The sequence below is a fragment of the Trichosurus vulpecula genome, chromosome 3, assembly GCF_011100635.1.
Source record: "Trichosurus vulpecula isolate mTriVul1 chromosome 3, mTriVul1.pri, whole genome shotgun sequence".
Taxonomy (NCBI): Eukaryota; Metazoa; Chordata; class Mammalia; order Diprotodontia; family Phalangeridae; genus Trichosurus; species Trichosurus vulpecula.
In genome coordinates, this window is record NC_050575.1 from 174,372,462 (window position 1) to 174,394,371 (window position 21,910).

General features: G+C 39.5%; 1 pseudogene; it reads left to right on the forward strand.

The window, feature by feature from the left end:
- Positions 1-2,520: 2,520 nt before the first annotated feature.
- LOC118842306 lies at positions 2,521-19,834 on the forward strand (annotated as a pseudogene).
- The last annotated feature ends 2,076 nt before the right edge of the window (positions 19,835-21,910 follow it).

The window sequence follows — 21,910 nt, forward strand, 5'->3', positions numbered from 1 at the left end:
CTGGAAGCGGTGGAGGTGGTCAGAAGTCAGAATAGGCGGGGCTTCCCAGACAGATTTATGAAGCTGAGACTGGGCATGTTGCAGACCCTGTAGGAACTTAATGAGGGAAGCGTTAATAGGAGGGGGCTGCCCAAAAAGAATTTCAAAAGGGGTCAAACCAAATTTATTAGGTGTGCATCAGCTATGGAGCAAGGCCAGAGGGAGCAGAGTGACCCAGTTCTCCATTCCGCCCCTAAAGCTCTGGCCACACCCTAAGAAACTTTGGCAACAAAGCTAGGGCCATTGCCTGAGCCAGTGCTAAGGGGAAGGCCGAAACAGGGGATCAATTCATTCAAGAGTTTCTTTACAACCACTGGGGCTGTCTCTTTCTTCAACAAAGACCAAGAGACATTTAAAACCCGCTGCTGGTGGTTTGACTTCAGTAAAATCTACTTCCCAATGTTCCCCAGGTTGCCTTCCCGCAGCCTTACCCCCAGCGGAGTGGTCTTTGCCTGTTTTGTGTTTACTTGGGCACAGGACGCATATCTGGTGACTGTGCTGGTAAGGATGTTGTCTAGGTTGGGGATGTAATACCTGTCCCTGAGTAGCTCCCCAGGTTCATGATCTGATGGAGTATTCTCACCCAATCCCTCCCCAAGACTTCAGGAACAAAAGTCCAGCCCTCTCCCAAAACCCACCACCCAGACTACTTCTTCCCACCCCACCCCCACTTTTTTGTGGCGAAGGAATCATCCGAGGGTGAATAGGAGGGAGGAGGGGTGGCAAAGGGGAGGGGGTCTGAAACAAAAAGAAGGGGGGCAGCATCTGAGAAGGATGCTGCCCTGGCACAACTTCACAATAATAGCATTTTCTGACAAATACCTTTTCTTTTTAAAGCTTTACCAGGACCTCACAATCAAATTTTAATTTTTAAAAGAATATCCTAAAAGCCAATTATTAAAAATTAGTCCTACTGACTTTAAAAGTCAGGTTCAGAGGTCAGCTAGTTTCTGATCCCACTGTTCTCTCTCTTTCAGTAAAACTTCTACTTCCAGTCTTTCCCAACTTATTGTACAAATAGGGATCCCAGTACTGTTGCTACAAAACCTGGAAGTTTATAATTTCTTAAATTAAACTTCTTCAAAAGACATGGTCATATAAAATAACTTAACAGTTTCCTAATCCCTTCATTATTTTAACAGTACAATTATCAATGTAACAATACTTAGAGAAATTGCCTCTCTAACAACACAGATGAACTCAACAGTTGTTTACCAAACAATACGACAAAATTTTTAGAAATACAACAATGCCATAAACACATGTCATGTATTAAAACCTTTTAAAACCATAATTAATTAATTACCTATCTGGCTGTATGTATTTCCACCTTCATCTTATCACCATTGACATAAACTTCACATCTGAGAAAATTCACATATGAAGCAATTATATTTAACTTAAACAAGTACTTTTATAATTATGAATACTATTACAATTTTGAATCATCTATTATAACCACGTCAATTTAAAGTGACATACTGGACCAATATTCATGTTAAATTTAATAGAACCCACTCACAGATCTAGTCCAAAGGGAGGGTGGACATAATCCCTTCCATCTCTTTATAACTTCGTCTATTGGGTTTTTAACCCAGGCTATAAAGCCTTTTACTCTAAGCTGCTTGGTCAAGATTTTAATTTACTAATCTTCCATTTTTATCACAGTCTCTCCTTTCCTTTTCCCATAAACTTTAGTGACAAGCAGTAACATTAACTCTAATTTATCTTAAGCATTAAATTAGGAATGACACATTTTCACTTTTCACATTTAGTTCAATTCTTTTCTGGTTGGGTCCATTACACAAAAACTTTTCTCTTTTATGTAGGCAGAAAAAGGGTTAAAATACTTGTCTAGCTGCTTCCCTTTGATCTCAGGGAAAAGTTCCCCCCCTTCTTTCTTAAACCCTTTCTTATCTTGAAACTTTTTTTTTAGTGCAGAGAAGTTCAAAGAAAACTTTTCCCATGTACCTTTAAGTCTTCCTCCTGCTCAGATAACTGCTTTTTGAGTGGAGGTTATACCAAAGCCCTGAGAACTCTAACTTTTCTCAGGCTTTCTTTCTCACATACCCTGTTTTCTCCCCATTTGCAACATAAATCAATATCCACATGCACACACACACACACACACACACACACACACACACACAACTTGGCTTTAACTTGTGGGTATTTTCTCCTTACGATGGTAAACTTTAACCAGACCATGGAAACATAGCCTGCTCTGCTCCCCCCAACCTGTTTCCTCAGGAATGCCAGTGGGATAGAGAGGGGCAAGGGGGGAGTTTACTGCCATTGTTGCTGCTGCTGCTGACAGACTACACTCATTCACACAGACACACAAAAACACAGACACAAACAGACACACAGAAACACACAAACACAAAATGGAGAGACACCCTGGGACAGAAACCAGAAACAGTCGGGAACCTGACATCTTAAGAGCTCCCCGGGGGATCGGTATGTTTTTTACTGAACACTATGCCGTGTCAGGCCCTGGATCCCAACCAGAACCAGAAGGGAATTCCCACCAGAAACCTGTCCTACCTCTGGGGCTCTGCAATGTCTCAGAGGCCGGCCCCTGTGGAGGTCTGGATCCACAAGAGTCCAAATAGGGGGCAGGTTGGCGTTGGTGGGGGGGCGGGTTAGTTCTCCTCCCTCTTCAGCTCCGGGGGTTCCGGAAGGTCTCAGAGGCCAGCTCCCCTGGAGGTCGGGGCAATGAGATACCCACCACCTGAGGATGAGATCCCTCCTGGCCCGGGTCTTGGGGGAGCTACCGGCCACCCCCAGATCTCGCTGGGGCCTCCAGAAATGTTGTGCTGAAAAAAAGCAAGCGAAACCCAGATATAAATTTTGATGTGGATTTATTCAAGCGCGCTACTGTTCAGAGTAAAGACTCAAATCGAACAGCCCCGAACAGGGGTCGGGTCAGGTTATTTAAAGGGAAAACACAAAGTGATTTCCATGGAGATGGGAACACAAACAGTAGGACAAGTTGGGGCAGGATTATTTCTGTGGAGATGGGAGCACAAACTGTGGGGCGAGCTGGGGCAAGACGGAGGGTAAACTGGGGGACAGGGCACAACAACAGCAAGAGAATCTGCCTTTATACCCACTAAGTGCTCCTTGTACTCTGGCTCTCATCAGCTGCTAGATTCCTCCCACCATGTGAGCCAGGGACCCGGCAGCGGATGCTCTGGAAGCAGCCTCAGGAGCTTCTTGCTGCTGCTATGGCCACTGCTGCACCAATTCCTCCACCCCCAGAGTTGGCAGCCGGACCACTCTGAACTCAATCCCTCACTTTCCCCCTAACCTCCTCTTTGGCGTTTGTGGGTTGACAAGTCAGTAACTGCCACAGCTCACTGTTTCATGGCCCCAAGGCCTGTTTGGCTGGCTGACTCAGGGTCTGTTCTGTCCCAGCGCTGCCCATGCTAGGCTGCCCTCTGCTCCCAGCACCATGCAATAGACCCCTCTTGGCGACCATCCAGACTCTCCTGGACTGGGGACCTGTTTCCCTCTGCTATTTCATGGGTTTTGCAGCTCTAGAATTTGTTCAGAGCCATTTTTTACAGGTGTTTGGAGGGATTGGGGGGGAAACTTAAACAAATCCCTGCTTTCCAGCCACCATCTTACTTTCAAACATTCTTGATGAAAAGACCAGGGCTGAATACAAAATTGGACTTTCAAATACAAGACTCAAGAGATGCATAAAAATGTAAACAAGGGAAATCATAAGGGACTGAATAAAGTTAAACTGTTTACATGCCTACATAGGAAGATGATATTTGTCATTCATAAGACCTTTCTCTTTATAAGGGTAGTTAGAAGGAGTGTATATGGACAGAGGGCACAGATGTGAGTTGAATATGAAGGGATGATAGCTAAAAAAATAAAATTAAGTGGTGAGAGAGAAATGTACAGGAAGAAAAAGAAAGGGAGAGGTAGAGAAGCAAGAAAAGGTTTTACAGTGGAGGGGAAGAAGGGGGAGAGGAGGGAGAGTGCATGAAGCTTACTCTCATCAGAATTGACTCAAAGAGGCAATAACACATTCATTTGGGTATAGAAATCTATCTTACCATACATGAAACTAGGAAGGGAGGAGGATAAGAAAACAGGGGGTGATAGAAGGGAAGGCAGATTGGGGGAGTAGGTAATCAAGCAAACACTTTTGAGGGGAGACTGGGCGAAAGTAGAGGGAGAATAGAATAGATCGGGTGATAGGATGGAGGAAAATATGTTATCAAATGTGTGAAAAATTTTTTGAAGCAAGCTTCTCTGATAAAGGCTTCATTTCTCAAATATATAGAGAACTGAGTCAAATTTATAAACAAAAAATAAGAGCCGGGGGGGCGGAGCCAAGATGGCCGCATGAAGGCAGCCTCTTACCGGAGCTCTCTCACAAGGTCTGTCAGATTCCCATAAAAAAGTGAATTTGAGCAGATTTGAGAGAGTCACAAACCGCGAGCAGTCTGCGTGGGGCAAATTTCCGAGCCGGGAGAGTTTGAAAGGCCGGAGGAACGAACCTGCAGGCTCGGAGAGTGCTCGGTGCGGAGCTGCTCCAGACCAAGGCGGAAGCGGCTGGCCGGGAAATCCACGTGGGAGACGGGCTGGGAGAAAGCTGGGCGCCCGAAACCGGCAGAGATCCCCAGGCCTCCCAATACAGGACGGCAGTATCTGGGAGCGACGAGAGGCAGCGCAACGCCACCAGCCGCGAAAACACCCAGCCCTGACGCTTGCAAAACCCAGGAACTCGGCTTCTTGAACTTCCGGAAGACTCAATGGCCAGGTAACCGGCTCTAACCCCTCCCCCCCTCACCCAGAGAATTCCTCGGGAAAAAAAAAAGAGAACTGAAACAGAGGAGAGAGTAGCGGGGCTTCACAGGACAAATACTAGAAGCTCATTAGTCCCAGAGGGGAAGAGTCGGCAGGGGGCCAAGCCAGGAGCCCAGACGTAACCTTGCTCTCCCAGGGGAAGCGCCAGTCATCAGCTCAAACAACAAACAGCTGAGACCATTGCTGAAAAGCAAGTGCTGGAGAGCACCCACAGGGAGTGAGACGCCAGGGAGCCAGACCCCTCCCCCACACCTCAGGAAACTGAAGGTTATAATTCGAGACTCACAACCCCCAGAATAAGAAAGCTGGGACAGAAAGCCCTGAGATCCACAGATAGAAATTCGTTGTAAAGCCAGCAAAAGGCAAACCAACATGAAGAAGAACACAAAAAAACCGAGGACAATAGATTCTTTTTATGGAGACAGGCAGGATCAAAATATCGACATAGAAGAAGATAGCAATGACACGGTAGATACATAAGATACCTCAAAAGCTAATATTATCTGGTCTCCAGCACAAAAAGCACTGCTGGAAGAGCTAAAAGAGGATTTTAAAAACCAAATTAGGGAGGTAAAAGAAAATATGGAAAAAATGGAAAAGTCCCTAAAGAATAAGATCGGCGAAATGGCTATGGAGATTCAGAATCTAGAGAGAGAAAAGGACACCCTGAGAGGTGAAATCAACCAATTGAAAATGGAGGCTCAAAAGCAAAATGTAAACACTAACTCATTTAAGATTAGACTTGAGCAAGTAGAAGCTAATGAATCTATGAGGCATCAAGAAGTAATAAAACAAAACGTAAAGAATGAAAAAATAGAAAAAAATGTGAAATATCTGATTGGCAAAACTACTGACCTGGAAAATAGATCCAGGAGAGACAATTTGAGAGTTATTGGTCTACCGGAAATCCACGATGAAAAAAGGAGCCTTGACAGTATCTTCGAAGAAATTATCAAAGACAACTGCCCAGAGGTCCTAGAACCGGAGGGCAAAATAGTCATTGAAAGAATTCACCGATCACCCCCTGAAAGAGATCCCAAACTGAAAACACCAAGAAATATTATAGCCAAATTTCAGAGCTATAAACTCAAGGAGAAAATACTGCAAGCAGCCAAAAAGAAGCAATTCAAATATCGTGGAACTACAGTCAGGATCACGCAGGATCTCTCAGCTTCCACATTAAAAGACAGGAGAAATTGGAATATGATATTCCGAAGGGCAAAGGAGCTGGGACTACAACCAAGGATCAACTACCCAGCAAAACTAAGCATAATTTTCCAGGCAAGGCGATGGACATTCAAAGAAATAGGGGAATTCCAGACCTTCCTGATGAAAAGGCCAGAACTCAATGGAAAATTTGATCTCCAAATACAAACCTCAAGAGAGACATAAAAAGGTAACCAGGGGGAAAAAACCCACAAACTTCATTAACCAATAAGGTTAGGTTGTTTACATCTTTATATGGGATTATATCATCTTATGTATGTTTTTTATGTACATATATATATATATATATACATATACATATATAAGTCATTCTTGTGAATGGTACAACTATTGTGACAAATGAAAGGGATATACATAGGTTGTGAATGCCTGTATAAATTAACTGATGTAAAGATATAAAATATAAATAAGAGATATAAAGGGAGGGCTATGAGGGAAGTGGTAAGGAGGTTGTAGAAAAGGGTAAATTACACCAAAGGAAGTGGCAAAAAAAACATATTATAGTAGAGGGAAAGAAGGGAGGGAGAAGAGCAGTATTTGAGCTTTACTGTCATCTAATCTAGTTCAAGAAGGGAATAACATACTCCGATAAGTTTAGAAATCTAACTTGTCCTACGGGAAGTGGGAGGGAAAGGGGGGAAAAAAGGAGGGGGGAGGGCAGAAGGAAGAGGAGAAGTAGCAAGTGGGTAACAGTAAGATAAGGGAGGGGAATAAAGAGGGAGGGTTAACTGAGGAAAGCGGCGGTCAAAAGCAAAACTTTGTTGGGGAGGAGAAGGGGAAAGGGAGAAATAAAAGCATAAACAGGGGGAATTAGGATGGAGAAAAAGACACAGATAGAAATCATAACCCTGAACGTGCAGGTGATGCACATTCTCACAAAACAGAAGCAGATAGCAGAATGGATTAAAAACCATAATCCTACAATATGCTGTTTACAAGAAACGCATCTGAAACAGGGGGATACACATAGGGTTAAGGTAAAAGGCTGGAGTAAAATATATTGTGCCTCAGCTAAAGTAAAAAAAGCAGGTGTAGCAATCCTAATCTCAGACAAAGCAAAAGTAAAGATAGATCTAATTAAAAGAGATAAGGAAGGACATTATATCCTGCTAAAAGGCACCATAAACAATGAAGCAATATCATTGCTTAACATATATGCACCAAGTGGTAAGGCATACAAATTCTTAGAGGAGAGGTTAAGGGAGTTACAGGAAGAAATAGACAGCAAAACTATAATATTGGGAGACCTCAACCTCCCCCTTTCTGAACTTGATAAATCTAACCTCAAAATAAATAAGAAAAAAGTTAAGGAGGCAAACAGAATTTTAGAAAAGGCACATATGATAGACCTCTGGAGAAAACTGAACGGGGATAAAAAGGAATATACTTTCTTCTCAAAAGTACATGGCACATACTCAAAAATTGACCATGTACTAGGGCATAAAAACCTCACAATCCAGTGCAGAAAAGCAGAAGTAGTCAATGCATCCTTTTCAGATCATGATGCAATAAGAATCATTTTTAATAAAGTACCATGGAAAAATAAGCTAAAAACTAATTGGAAACTAAATAATTTAATTCTAAAGAGTGAGTGGGCCAAAGATCAAATCAGAGAAACAATTAATAATTTCATTCAAGAGAATGACAATAATGAAACAACATACCAAAACTTATGGGATGCAGCAAAAGCAGTTCTTAGGGGAAGTTTTATATCTCTAAATGCCTACATGAATAAAATAGCGAAAGAGGAGATCAATGATCTGGGCAGACAGCTTAAAAAGCTAGAAAAAGAGCAAATTGAAAACCCCCAATTAAATACCAAATTAGAAATACTGAAAATCAAAGGAGAGATTAATAAAATTGAAACCAAGAAAACTATTGAATTAATAAATAAAACAAAGAGATGGTTTTATGAAAAAACCAATAAAATTGACAAACCTTTGGCCAATTTGATTAAAAAAAAGAAAGAAGAAAATCAAATTACCAGTATCAAAAATGAAAAGGGTGAGGTCACCTCTAATGAAGAGGAAATCAAAACAATAATTAGGAATTATTTTGCCCAACTATATGTCCATAAATTTGACAACCTTAGAGATATGGATGAATATCTACAAAAACATAAACTGCCCAGACTAACAGAGAAGGAAGTGAAATTTCTTAATGACCCCATATCAGAAAAAGAAATTGAGCAGGCCATCAACGAACTCCCTAGGAAAAAATCTCCAGGGCCAGATGGTTTTACATGTGAATTCTATCAAACATTTAAAGAACAACTAATTCCAATACTTTGTAGACTATTTGGGAAAATAGGTGAAGAAGGAGTCCTACCAAATTCTTTTTATGACACAAATATGGTACTAATACCCAAACCAGGTAGAGTTAAAACAGAGAAAGAAAATTATAGACCAATTTCTCTAATGAATATTGATGCAAAAATTTTAAATAAAATATTAGCAAAAAGATTGCAGCAACTCATTACGAGAATAATACACCATGACCAGGTAGGATTTATTCCAGGAATGCAAGGCTGGTTCAATATTAGGAAAACTATTAGCATAATTGACCATATCAACAACAAAACTAGCAGAAACCATATGATCATCTCAATAGACACAGAAAAAGCCTTTGACAAAGTACAACACCCATTCCTATTAAAAACACTAGAAAGCATAGGAATAAGGGGAACCTTCCTCAAAATTATAAATAGCATCTACCTAAAACCATCAACAAGCATTATTTGTAATGGGGATAAACGAGATGCATTCCCAATAAGATCAGGGGTGAAACAAGGATGTCCATTATCACCCCTATTATTCAATTTGGTTCTAGAAACATTAGCTGTAGCAATAAGAGAAGAAAAAGAAATTGAAGGAATTAGAATAGGAAAAGAAGAAACTAAATTATCACTGTTTGCAGATGATATGATGATTTATCTAGAGAATCCTAGAGAATCAAGTAAAAAACTACTTGAAATAATAAACAACTTTAGCAAAGTTGCAGGATATAAAATAAACCCACATAAATCCTCAGCATTCCTATACATTACTGACAAAGCCCAACAGCAAGAGATAGAAAGAGAAATTCCATTCAAAGTTACTGAAGGCACTATAAAATATTTGGGAGTCTATTTGCCAAGGCAAACCCAGGGCCTATATGAACATAACTATGAAACACTTTTCACGCGAATAAAATCAGATCTAAATAAATGGAGAAATATCAGTTGCTCATGGTTAGGCCGAGCTAATATAATAAAAATGTCAATTTTACCTAAATTAATCTATCTATTCAGTGCCATACCAATCGAACTACCAAAAAATTTTTTTACCGAGCTGGACAAAATAATAACAAAATTCATTTGGAAAAACAAGAGGGCTAGAGTATCTAGGATATTAATGAAAAGACATGCTAGAGATGGTGGTTTAGCCACACCAGATATTAAACTGTACTACACAGCAGCAGTCATCAAAACTGCCTGGTACTGGTTAAGAAACAGGGGTGTGGATCAGTGGAATAGGATAGGTACACAAGTAGGTGAAATCAACAAGTTTAGCAATCTACTCTTTGATAAACCCAAAGAAGCCAGTTTCTGGGCTAATAATTCACTATTTCACAAAAACTGTTGGGAAAATTGGAAAATGGTAGGGAAAAAACTGGGCATAGACCAATATCTTACACCATATACCAAAATAAAGTCAAAATGGGTTCATGATTTAGGAGTAAAAGTTGATACTCTAAATAATTTGGGAAAGCAAGGAATAGTTTACTTATCAGATTTGTGGAAAAGTAAAGAATTCATGACCCAACAAGAGATAGAGAGCATTACAAAATGCAAAATGGATAATTTTGATTATGTCAAATTGAAATGTTTTTGTACAAAAAAAGCCAATGCAACAAGAATTAGGAGGGAAGCAGAAAATTGGGAGAAAATCTTTGCAACTAGTATCTCTGATAAAGGCCTCATCTCTAAAATATACAGGGAGCTAAGCCAAATATATAGGAATACAAGCCATTCCCCAATTGAGAAATGGTCAAAGGATATGAACAGGCAGTTTTCAGAGGAAGAAATTAAAGCTATCTATAGGCATATGAAAAAATGCTCTGGATCGCTGCTGATTAGAGAAATGCAAATCAAAACAACTCTTAGATACCACATCTCTCCTGTCAGATTGGCTAAAATAACAAATCAGGAGAATGATAAGTGCTGGAAAGGATGTGGGAAAATTGGAACATTGTTGCATTGCTGGTGGAGTTGTGAGCTGATCCAGCCATTTTGGAGGGCGGTGTGGAACTATGCCCAAAGGGCTATAGAAATGTTCATACCCTTTGACCCAGTAATACCACTTCTAGGGTTGTATCCCAAAGAAATCACGCAAGCGGGAAAAGGACCCATATGCACAAGAATATTTATAGCAGCTCTCTTTGTGGTAGCCAAGAATTGGAAAGCAAAGGGATGCCCATCAATTGGGGAATGGCTGAACAAGCTGTGGTATATGAAGGTGATGGAATACTATTGTACCATAAGAAATGGGGATGATGCAGACTTCATAACAACCTGGAAAAACCTACACGACATAATGCTGAGTGAGCGGAGCAGAGCCAGGAGAACGTTGTGCACAGCCACAGATATGTGGATTCCGTGAGGACCAACCCTGACATACTGCGCTTCTTTCAGCAACCTAAAGGGGCAAGGACAATTCCAGGGGACTCACGATGGAGAATGCTATTTTCATTCAGAGAAAGAACTGAGAAGTTTGAATACAGACTGAGGCACACTACATGCTCGCCTTTTCTGCTTCTCTTTTGTTTTTGTTTTTGGGGTTTTTTTTTTTCTTGTTTGTTTTGTTTGTTTTTTTTTTTTTTTTTGGTTCTGTTTCTTCTTTCTCGTGATTCATTCCATTGGTCAAAATTCTTCTCCACGACTTGACTAGAGCATAAATTAATTCAATGCGAAGTTATACATGACAGTTATATGAGACTTCATGCCGTCTTGGGGAGGGAGGGGGGAGGAAGGGGAGAAAAACTGGAACTCAAAACTATGTAGAACCGTGTGTGGTAAACTAAAAATAAATAAAACACCTTTAAAAAAAAAAAAAGAAAAAAAAAAAAGAAAAGAAAAATACAGAAAGATTTGGACCTAAGAAGGAAGATGTTATTCACCCTCAGGGAAACAGAATAAGCAAGTATAGTATGGTCTTGAATAGATGCATATGAATGTACATATCTATATATGAGTATGATTATAGATATCTAAGTATATATAAGCATATGTAAGTGTAAGTAAGGTATATATATATAATATGTATACATGGTTGTATTTATATATGTGTATTTATGTGTGTATGTATACATGAGTATAATGTGTGTGTATATGTGAATGTATATATTATGTATGTATCAATCTATCTATACACAAATATATCAATGCTTAATTACAGCCTTCTCTTAGGAGAGAGGGAAAGAGGGAGGAAGTGGAGGAAAAGAACAAAGTAAAAAGTTCACAACAGAGACCAAAAAAAATTAAGGAAGCAAAGAAAAAATGGACAGCTTATGACACAATGTGTAGTATTTATTATACAGGCTTTCTTGAAATGGAAATTGATTCTTATATAATTTGAATCCTTTCTTATATTCGGCTGGGCAAATGGCAATGCTTTTCTTTTTTATTTTCTATTTAAGTTTTACTATTTAAGTTTATATTTCTTTTTTTCTTTTCTTATTGTTTATTTAAGTTTAAAATAAATTAATTTAAAAAAAAATAAGAGCCATTCCACAATTCGTAAATGATCAAAAGATATGATCAGTTTTCAGATGAAGTAAGCAAAGCTATCTATATAAAAATAAAAAAATTACTCTACTCAAACAATTCTGACATACTACCTCATACCTATTAGGTATGGCTAATGGAATAGAAAAGGTAAATGACAAATGTTGGAGGGGATGTGGGAAAAATGAGACATTAACACACTGTTGGTGGAGTTGTGAACTGCTCCAATTATTCTGTAGAGCAATTTGGAAGTATGCCCAAAGGGCTATAAAACCATGCATAGCCTTTGACCTAGTAATATTACTTTTAGGTATGTATACCAAAGGAGAGCTAAAACAAAAAAAGAAAAGGACCTGTATGTACAAAATATATGTAGCAGCTCTTTGTTTATGGCAAAGAATTAGAAATTGAGGGGATACCTATTAACTGGGGCATGGCTGAACAATTTGTGGTATGTGATTATGATGGAATTCTGCCATACTATAAGAAATGGTGAGCAGGATGCTTACAGAAAAAGCTGGAAAGATTTGCATAGGCAGATGCCAAGTGAAATGTAGTGTGCACGAACTAATAGCAATATTGTAAGATGAGCAGCTTTGAATGATTTAGCTATTCTCACCAATACAATTATCCAAGAAAATTTTGAAGGACTTATGATGAAAAATGCTATCCCTCCAGAGAAAAGGAACTGATGGTGTCTGAAAATAGAGTGAAGCATGCTTTTTTAACTTTATTTTTCTTGATTTTTTTTTATTTTAGTCTGTTTTCTTTCACAACATGACTATTGTGTATATGTTTTGCATGACATGTATAACTGAAATTGAATTATTTGCTTTCTCAGTGAGGGGGGCATGGGCAGGGAGGGAATTTGGAACCCAAATGTTTTTTCACATCTTTTTTTTAAATTTATTTAATATATTTAGTTTTCAGCATTGGTTTTCACAAAAGTTTGAATTACAAATTTTTTCCCCATTTCTACCCTCCCCCCACTCCAAGATGGTGTATATTCTGGCTGTCTCATTCACCAGTCAGCCCTCCCATCTGTCAGCCCACTCCTCTCCCATCCCCCTTTCCCTTCTTCTCTTGTAGGGCAAGATAAATTTCTATGCCCCATTGCCTGTATATCTTATTTCCAATTGCATGCAAAAACTTTTTTTTGTGTTGCTTTTGAGCATCTGTTTTTAAAACTTTGAGTTTCAAATTCTCTCCCGTCTTCCCTCTCCACCCACCCTCCCTAAGAAGACAAGCAATTCAAAATAGGCCACATGCATAACATTATGTAAAACCCTTCCACAATACTCATGTTGTGAAAGATTAACTATGTTTTGCTCCTTCCTAACCTATCCCCCTTTATTCAATTTTCTCCCTTGACCCTGTCCCTTTTCAAAAGAGTTTGTTTTTGATTACCTCCTCCCCCAGTCTGCCCTCCCTTCTATTATCACCCCTTTTTGATCTTCTTCCTCCTTCTTTCATGTGGGGTAAGATACCCAATTGAGTGTGTATGGTATTCCCTCCTCAGGTCAAATCCAATGAGAGCAAGATTTACTCATTCCCCCTTACCTGCCCCATCTTCCCTTCCTACAGAACCACTTTTTCTTGCCACTTTTATGCGAGAATGGGGTAAATTATCTCGCATAAAAGACAATTTCATTTTTAGTGACGTGTTTGTGAGAGTGGTGGGGCCAAGCCTAAGAGAACTGGACTTTGGCTCTAGTTCTTCCACTCTTTGTGATGGCAGGGCAGTCATTAAGGTCTTCTCTGCCTCCACAATGGGGATCACGATGTATAATTTGTTGACGTTACAGGACTGATGTGAAAGTGCTAGAAGTTAAGAGCCCTTTCTGATTGAGAGAAGGGGAACCTTGTTTAACATGGAATGAGTACGGGAAGTGGCATTCAAACCCAGATTTTCTGACTGTTGTTTTGCCTAGTGTATGTGTGTGTATGTGTGTGTGTGTGTGTGTGTGTGTGTGTGTGTGTGTGTGTGTGGTCATTTATCTATTTATTTTTTACTGCATCATGGAAACAGAACTAGAGAGAGGTCTTCAATACACATGAAAAACTTTACAAAATGTGCCAGCAAAAATGAGGCAGTGGGATGGGGTGTGGTTGGATTAAAGCCACTGATTTTCTCTTTGTTGCTCAAAGAATCTTTGAACTGCTTCCTATTCTGATAACAATCTCCTTCCCAAGAGTAAATGAATCAATTATTAGAACTGGAGGAGGATGCAGCAATGCAAAAGTTAGGTCTAGTTGATTATTTGGATGGATTTTAATGAGTAGTCATTGAAAACGAAGAAATTTATGGGGCTTCCAAGAATAATAACATTATTTTACCTTTCCCTTACCTTCCATTGCTCTGTTGTAAGACTTACTGGAACACTGTGCAAAAAGATAAGAGTTTTCAATGCCACATTGATCTCAGAATATATTTATAGGGAGAGATGTTAGGAGAGGAGGACACATACTGTCACCTGCTTCAGTGAGTGAGGGACTGAAGGTAAAGACCTGTGAAAGTCTGCAAAGGTGAAGGTCCTTTTCCTCACTCTAGCACTAAGCCTGTTCTCTAACCTCCAAGCTCAGGAGTCATCCTCTTCTGAAGAACAATTTGAGGTGAGACTTCATTGGGAGATCTTGTAGACTAGAAGGAGGGATATATGCTAGCAAAAAGCTGTCATTTCAAAATTAGGGCCCCACTGGGCTCTTTTTAATTTGGTTCTGTAGCCTTATATTTTAGCACTATAGATTCCATCAGAAAATCTTGTATTGAGTTTATGGGGGAAAGTTAGTATAAGAAATTGATTTCAAGTCAAGCATTTCACTTTTCTCTTGCTGTAACTTACTCTTTCCAGAATGAACTGGAAATGGGGGATATGATTCAGTTATTTTATCCTTGCTAATGACCATTCACAACAAGTAATGTTCTTGAGTGGAGTTAAGTCTCCCAAAGTTCAGTGAATTTCTTCAGGGATTCCATTTGGGGGTTCATTGTCAAATGTCTGCTTCCATTTGGGCCATGTTGAAGTTGGGCCAGTTTGATAGATTTGTGTTCTCATGGCTAGTTCACTTGAACCTAATGGTTTCTCACAAAACTCTACTTTGTATATGTTGCCTGAAGGTCCATGGTCATTCCTGTGTAACTGACCCATGCAAGAACTTTGCCTCAGAGTTGGGATTCTTTTGAGAGATGGGGAAGAAGGTCCAGATGATGAGGAGACATTTGTGAAGGGTTGTGTCCTTCATTTTCTCCCTCATTTTTCCTCCTTCAATTACTAGATACATATCAGAATTGCCTCTAGGGTACATACTTTGTAAAGCCCACTGTGGCAGACAATGAATTTCCTGGGAGGAAGAAGCATAATGACATGTCACCCATGACAGTCACCCAACTTAGTGATGGGAATCTGGAGGCCATATATACCAGCAAGTAAGTAGACTGTCCATAATTGTCCTATCACCCTGCTTCATCTTTACCTCTCCTATTCTAGGAACACAACTAGAGCAGGTCACTTGATATCCTCTGCATCTCTAATATGACCACACACAGTATCTGTATGTGTTAGAGTTAGAGGCTCAGATGGTTAAGATTCAGGTTATAGTTAGAGTATATACATAGACATATACAATTGCGTACATGTACATATACACATATAAAAACATGTATGTATATGAAATTTTGGCTTACTTTCCCAGCAATGAGTGAAATGCTTACAGTGCACTCATTGACTAAATTTTTTCCTGATTCATTGTCTATCTCCAATCCCCACGTGGCCTTAGGCCTCCTCTAAACTTTCCTTGTTCCTCTGTGGATGCCTTTGTTCCATGAAGTTCATGACATGAGATATCCTAGGTTATATACTGCAGCCTCCTCATACTGTGCATCTCTCTTCACTTCCTTTGGGGTTGCTTGGGTTTGGATTTCTTAGAGGTCATGGTGTACTGTGATTTCCAGCTCTATAGCTTGACCCAGAGATTGTTCAATATTCAAAAGATGGGTGCTCAGTCACACAGTTCTTTTCTATGAGTGTGAATATTCAGACCACAGTCTGTAATGCTAATCTGCTTCGGGACATTTTCCAGTGCTTGCCACATTGAGAACTGGGACAGGAGTGAAGGAATCAAATAACCTTTCCTCATTTCAGTGACATATAAATTTGTCTTCCTCTTGTTGTCTCCAGCAAAACCATCACATGTGTTCTGTTTTCTAGCAAGCATGGCAGGTGCAAAGAGATTAAATTTAAATTAGAGAAAACAAACCAGCCTGGGATATTTTCTGTGGGTAAGTGAATCAAACATTCTGTATTAAAGGACATCCAGACTGAGATCTGGCCTCCTTTCAGGTGGTCTTCCAGGCCCAGACAATGGTTGGGATATGAGACTTTCTTTACTTGTTGGAGTTCAATGGCTGGGTTTTCTTGACAATGTCTAGCGAATTTACATGCATTTTCTATGACATAGATTGAGTTGATGGGTATGATTGTCTGTCTGCAGATGTGACTGACTAAATCCACTGATGTGAAGAGCTAGGGTAACAAAGTCAGGCTGACTAGCTACTCTTATGATTTGCTTTGGGAAATCAGAAGAACATTTCTTTAAGTTCTCTCCTACCATTAGGTACTTCACTGGCCAAAAATATTGTTATGAATGGTGTTCCTGGGATTCAAAAGTCATCTGTAAAAACGTGTGTCACAATAGGGTTCATTAAAAATAAATATGATGACTCTGCAGAATGTTTCTTGGGAGGGGGAAGAGGAAGACATGGAAAGATGGGGCACTGCAACAGTTACTTGCTTGGGTTCTTGAGATTAGAGTTTTGTAGACAAGGGATTATATGCAAAAAGGCGATGTGCATCAGTATTTTTTAAAATGGAGGTTTCCCTTTATATATTAGGGAGAATTGAGTCTGAATCATTTCCCAGAGTCAAGGACACTGACATCATGCTAGTGCTGCCCTCATTCAACAAATGTTTATTAACCAACTCCAATGTTTAGAGCATTGTGCTTGTCTTTGAGGGAGAGGACCAAATTCTAGTTCAATGGGATTCTTGCCAACGGCAGAAACACAGGTAGCCATTTATTCTTGCTTTCTTTGTCACTTTGGACCTGACTTATGATTTCATTGGTATCAAGACCTTCCAGTAAGGAAACTCCCTCTATCAAGACAGATCAGCCCCTGTTCTGCAAGTTATAGTCTTTGAGATTTGGTTGAAGGAACTGAGAATTTAAGTGACTTACTCATGGTAACTTTGTTTGTATATGTCAGAAGTGAGACTTGAACTCAGGATCAACAAACCCCAAGTTTGTTTCTCTGTTCACTATAGCATACTATCCCGTGAAGGCAGGACAAACTAATTACTTTCTTGTCCTCAATTTCCTTATCTGTAAAATTAGGGAATGAACTGGGTTTTTTTAAGTACCTTGAAACTCTTAAACATTCAGTCCTGGGCTTCTTTAGTATACAAGATTACATGACAAGTGCATTACAAGGGTGCCATATCAGATCCAAGGGGATGTTGTCCTAGTCATGGGGCCACCTACCTCTTTTTCTTGATTCTTGGATGCTGCTGCCCAATTGGTCTTGGGTCCTTCCTGACAGAGTGAGATCCTAAAGCCTGCAATAGTTTCCTCCCAATAGATTTTCCAAGAGGATTAGAGATGCTAACAGTATATCTCTTCACCATCTCCACAGATGAGGGCAAATGCCAGGTACTCATAGCAGACATCTGTCAAGGATCATTGGATTATCCTCTGTGAAGGGGACTTACACGGCATGCAAATAAGAATCGCCAAACTTGTGGGTAAGTAACATGCAATTCTATGAATTTCTCCAAGAGAAGCATGTTAAGCTGTGGAGTAGCTACTAGAAACTGTTCAACTGGACTCCTTCTGCTCTTCAGGTTTTCCCAGATTGGGCATTTCTAAAAGCAGCAGGAGGGGATGCATTTTGATACAAACCAAAGCCCAATAGAGTGGCCAGTGGATTCCATGCATTCCCTCAAATGTTTTTCTCTCTGAAGATTTCATGGCAACAAAGGCATTGCTTAGCAATCACATTCCCGGGCTGTCAGTGCTGACTGAACTACTCTGTAATAAGTTTGTATAAATCAAAATGCTGCTTTGAAGAAAGCAGCAGGGGGAAGAGGAAAATGTGTCTTCATACATTCCCTGTTTCTTACATCCCACTTCTGAAGATACGAGGGCATTAGGGCTATTTTGTTTTAGTGCATGCTTGGGAGATGTAGATGGGTTTTTCTGTAGAGAGATGGGTTTGAGAATTGCTTAATTTGGGGGTGAAGGGCATTTGTTGGCAGAAGATAAGAGTGCTGAACTGCTCACAACCACTTAGTTCTCTCATCTCTTTTTGTGCTTGTAATTTAACTGGCCATGAGGCAAAATCCAAGGACTTTCACTATAGGAGATGACGGTCATAGAAACAAGGGCCAAAGAAGGATTGAATTAGAATGAACTGTTATTCATTTTGTCCTCTCTCTGCAGGTCCTGATGTAGAACAGAACGCATAAGCCTTAGAGGAGTATAAGAAGTTTGTCAGCCTTAAAGGATTTAAACAAGAAAAAATCGACTTTCCCACCCATACTGGTAATAAGAATAGAATTAGCTCCACTTTGCTTTGCCCTATTCTTCCATCCCCAGAACCCCAAACTCTTCCTTTCCCTTCTTTTCTTGGTCTTCCCTTCCCATAGACTTCTCTTTTAGTAGCTGTTAGAAACTATTATACACTTATATCTTAGGAGACCTTGTATAATTGTTTGAACTCGATGGTAGAAGTGATTTTGGCCAATCCACTCACATATATCTTTGTTTCTGCAGAGGCCTGCACCCCAGAACATGATTAAGGTATGTACTCTTTCAAGACTTCTAGACAAATCTTCCAGAATAATCTAAAATCTTCCACTTTACCTGGGATTTAAGCGTCTACTTGGTCTAGTTCAAGTACAGGAAGGCGAACTCTCCAATCTTGACAGTGAGATTGTTTTGCCTCTCTCAAATAGGTTGGAGGCCCCTTTGGATTTCTATCTTAGTCTTTTGTCTTCCTGCACATTAGAAATGTTTTGATACATCTCGATCTATTGCCTGGCATTTCATTTTGAGACTACTACCTCTTGTTTGTTTCTCAGTGGAAGGAGAGAGCAAGTGGCTCAAATGCATTCCCTTAGGAGATGCAGTGTGAAGAATGATAATGTGGAGTCACAAGTTTAAACCACCTGGGTGACCTTGAGAAAGTCCCTTCACCTCTCTGGCCTCAGGTTCCTCTTATTCAAAATGAGTGAGGTTGGATTAGATCACTTCTATTATGTCTTCAAGCTTTAAATCTAGAATATAATAATAATAATGATAATTAATAATAATAATCATGATTTCAAGTTTTTGAATGTTGTGATGAAATTGTCCTGTATTCTTCCCCTCCAAGCTTCTCCAAGGGATCTCTTAGGGTCTCTCAAATACATGATCCATTTGGATAAAACGTTTGTTTGCATATAGGTTTTCAGGGACCTTGAAATCAACCTGTTCATGACTTTGCACATGGTAGGTTCTTACTTAGCAATAGCCTCTCCCTTTCTGAGGATATAGGGTTCTATATTTAGAACTTTTCATGTAGTTCAGCCTTCTCATTTTTCAGTTGTTGTAAATGAAGCCTAGAGAGATCACACAAATGACCTCTTCAGAATCAAGGAAACTCAAATGGGAAACCATTCCCTCTGACTCTAAATTCTCTGCTCTTTCTTACCTATAATGGTGCCTTTTTCTGAACCTCTTGCATTATGGGGCTAGGTTCTTCTAGGTCATGGGAAACTGTCATTTCTGCTTTTTTGTGCAATCTAAGGGACTCATCACTGACTTTTTCTTTGATGTTTTCTAGGAGAAGATGATTCCCTTCAACCTAGAACCATTGCTGTCCAGGAAATCCTAGTTATATATATAAGGTGTTCCTTGTGCCTGGCTGCTGCTTAAACTTGTCCCTTTAGTTCTTAACCTCTTTCCCCAACTTTTAAGTACTTTCTTTCAATGCAAAATAAATATATAAAGCAATCATTTTTCCCTCGGTCTCCCTTTGTTTTTGAAATTTAATTGGGAGCACGAATAAGAAGTGGATGACAAGTATATCGGGTACTCTTGACCCTAAGTCTATTGACTTTGGATTTCCAAAGTTTGAGAAGAACTTTTTCCTTCTATATTGTTTAGTCAAACATTCCATATGTATAATATTGAAATTATTGCCTGAAAAATGAAAGTGTAATCCTCCTTCTCTTTATAATTTTAAGCATAGCAGTAATGATGGCAAATGAATTTATGTTTCATGGCTCCAAAGCTAAGCACTTGAAACCCTTAGCAATGGAGGATTAGTTGAGTTTCACTATAATTTTGCAAGCATAATTTTTCCAAATATTAAGCTATTCAAATAGTAAATCAGGAGGATGTGTTTCCTCCTTACCTCCCTCCTTCTCTGTCTCCTTCAATCCTCTCTAGGACAACTCCTAATAGCTTCCCAAAGTGTTTCTCTGACTGCCGGCTCCGTGGATCATCTCATTCTCAAGTGAATTTTATTTTGAATTTCATTCTCTTTAATCCTGGAAATTTGCTCATTCTGAGTGAAAAAATTGTTCTTCTTCCTGTCTTCATATCAAAACAGTGTCTTTTTTTCTCTGAGCCAGCTCAACTTTGTAATAAATAAATGAGTTCTCTTACGGCCTCCTCTTTCCTATGATATTTTTCCAGTCCTCATTCTGCTTGAGCTCTCTGTAGCCTTTGAAACCATTGATCACCATTTTCTCCTGCTTCTTCTCCTACATGTTCAGGTACTTTTTTCAGCCTTCTTTCCTGGATATTCATCCTTGTCACACCACCTAACTCAAGCATATCTAAAGTCTCTGTCCTAGTCTATTTTCTTTTTTTTAACCCCTACATTGTTTCTATTGGTGATATCATAAGCTATCATGGGTTAGATGATCTAGATGTATCTAGGGTTTTGAGCCTGGGTGACTGGGAGAGTTGTAGTGCTCTTGACAGAAATTGGGATGTTTGGAAGTTGGGAAGGGGGAGAGTAATGCATGAAAACCTAGAGAGAAGAGTATCAAGGAGAAAAATGAATATCTTTAGAGAGAGTAATTTTAATTAAATAATAAGGTTGGAAGCCAGAATTTAGGGAATTAGGAGATAAAGAGGATAGGAAGTGGAGGCACCTATTGTAGATATATTTTCCAAGGATTTGAGTCATAAAAGGAAGGAGAAATATAGGATGACAGCTATGGTGAGGGATGGATCAAGTAACAGTTTTTTTGTGGTTGAAGGAAATGGACATATTTGTAGGCAGCAGGAAAGCAGACAGCAAAGACAAAGAGAATGATATGAGAGATTATGGCTGATAGAGAGAGGCAATCTGCTGAAGGAGATGGAGTGGAATGGGATCCCTCCTGAATGTAGAGGGATTTTCCTTGGCAAGAAGAAAGGTCATCTATTCATGTGAAAGAGGAATGAAGAAGGAATTCATGGCAGAAGGCACATGTGTGATGAGGAGAGAGAAGGGGTTGTATTTGCTGAATAGCCTCAGCTTTTTCTGTAAAATATAATGTAAGGTTCTCAGCTGAGAATGGAGGGTAAGGAGGGACCAAGAAACATCAGAAGAGATATGGAAATGTTTAAAGAAGCAAGAATTATTATGGGGAGGGGATTAATGAGTTAATTAGGGAGGTGTAAAATGCTCCATTGCTTGTAGCAAGGACCCAATTGAGGACATGTTACATAGATTTTTAATGGACCCAGTCAGCACAGTTGCATGCTTTTCTCCAGCTTTTTTCGTTAACACATAAATCTGAATGAAGGCAACAGATTGCAGGAGTTATTAAAAATTGAGTGTTGTTAGGACAAAATAGGCAACATCCTAAAGGAGCAAGGGACTGAAGAGATGAGGACAGTGTAGAATTGGAATGTTTAACTAAGTAATCAAAATGAGGGAGGAGAATGAAGTTGATGCAAAGGTGATGGCCTGGGAAAGAATGGAGGAGTAGAGGTATTAGAGCTCTTGATAAA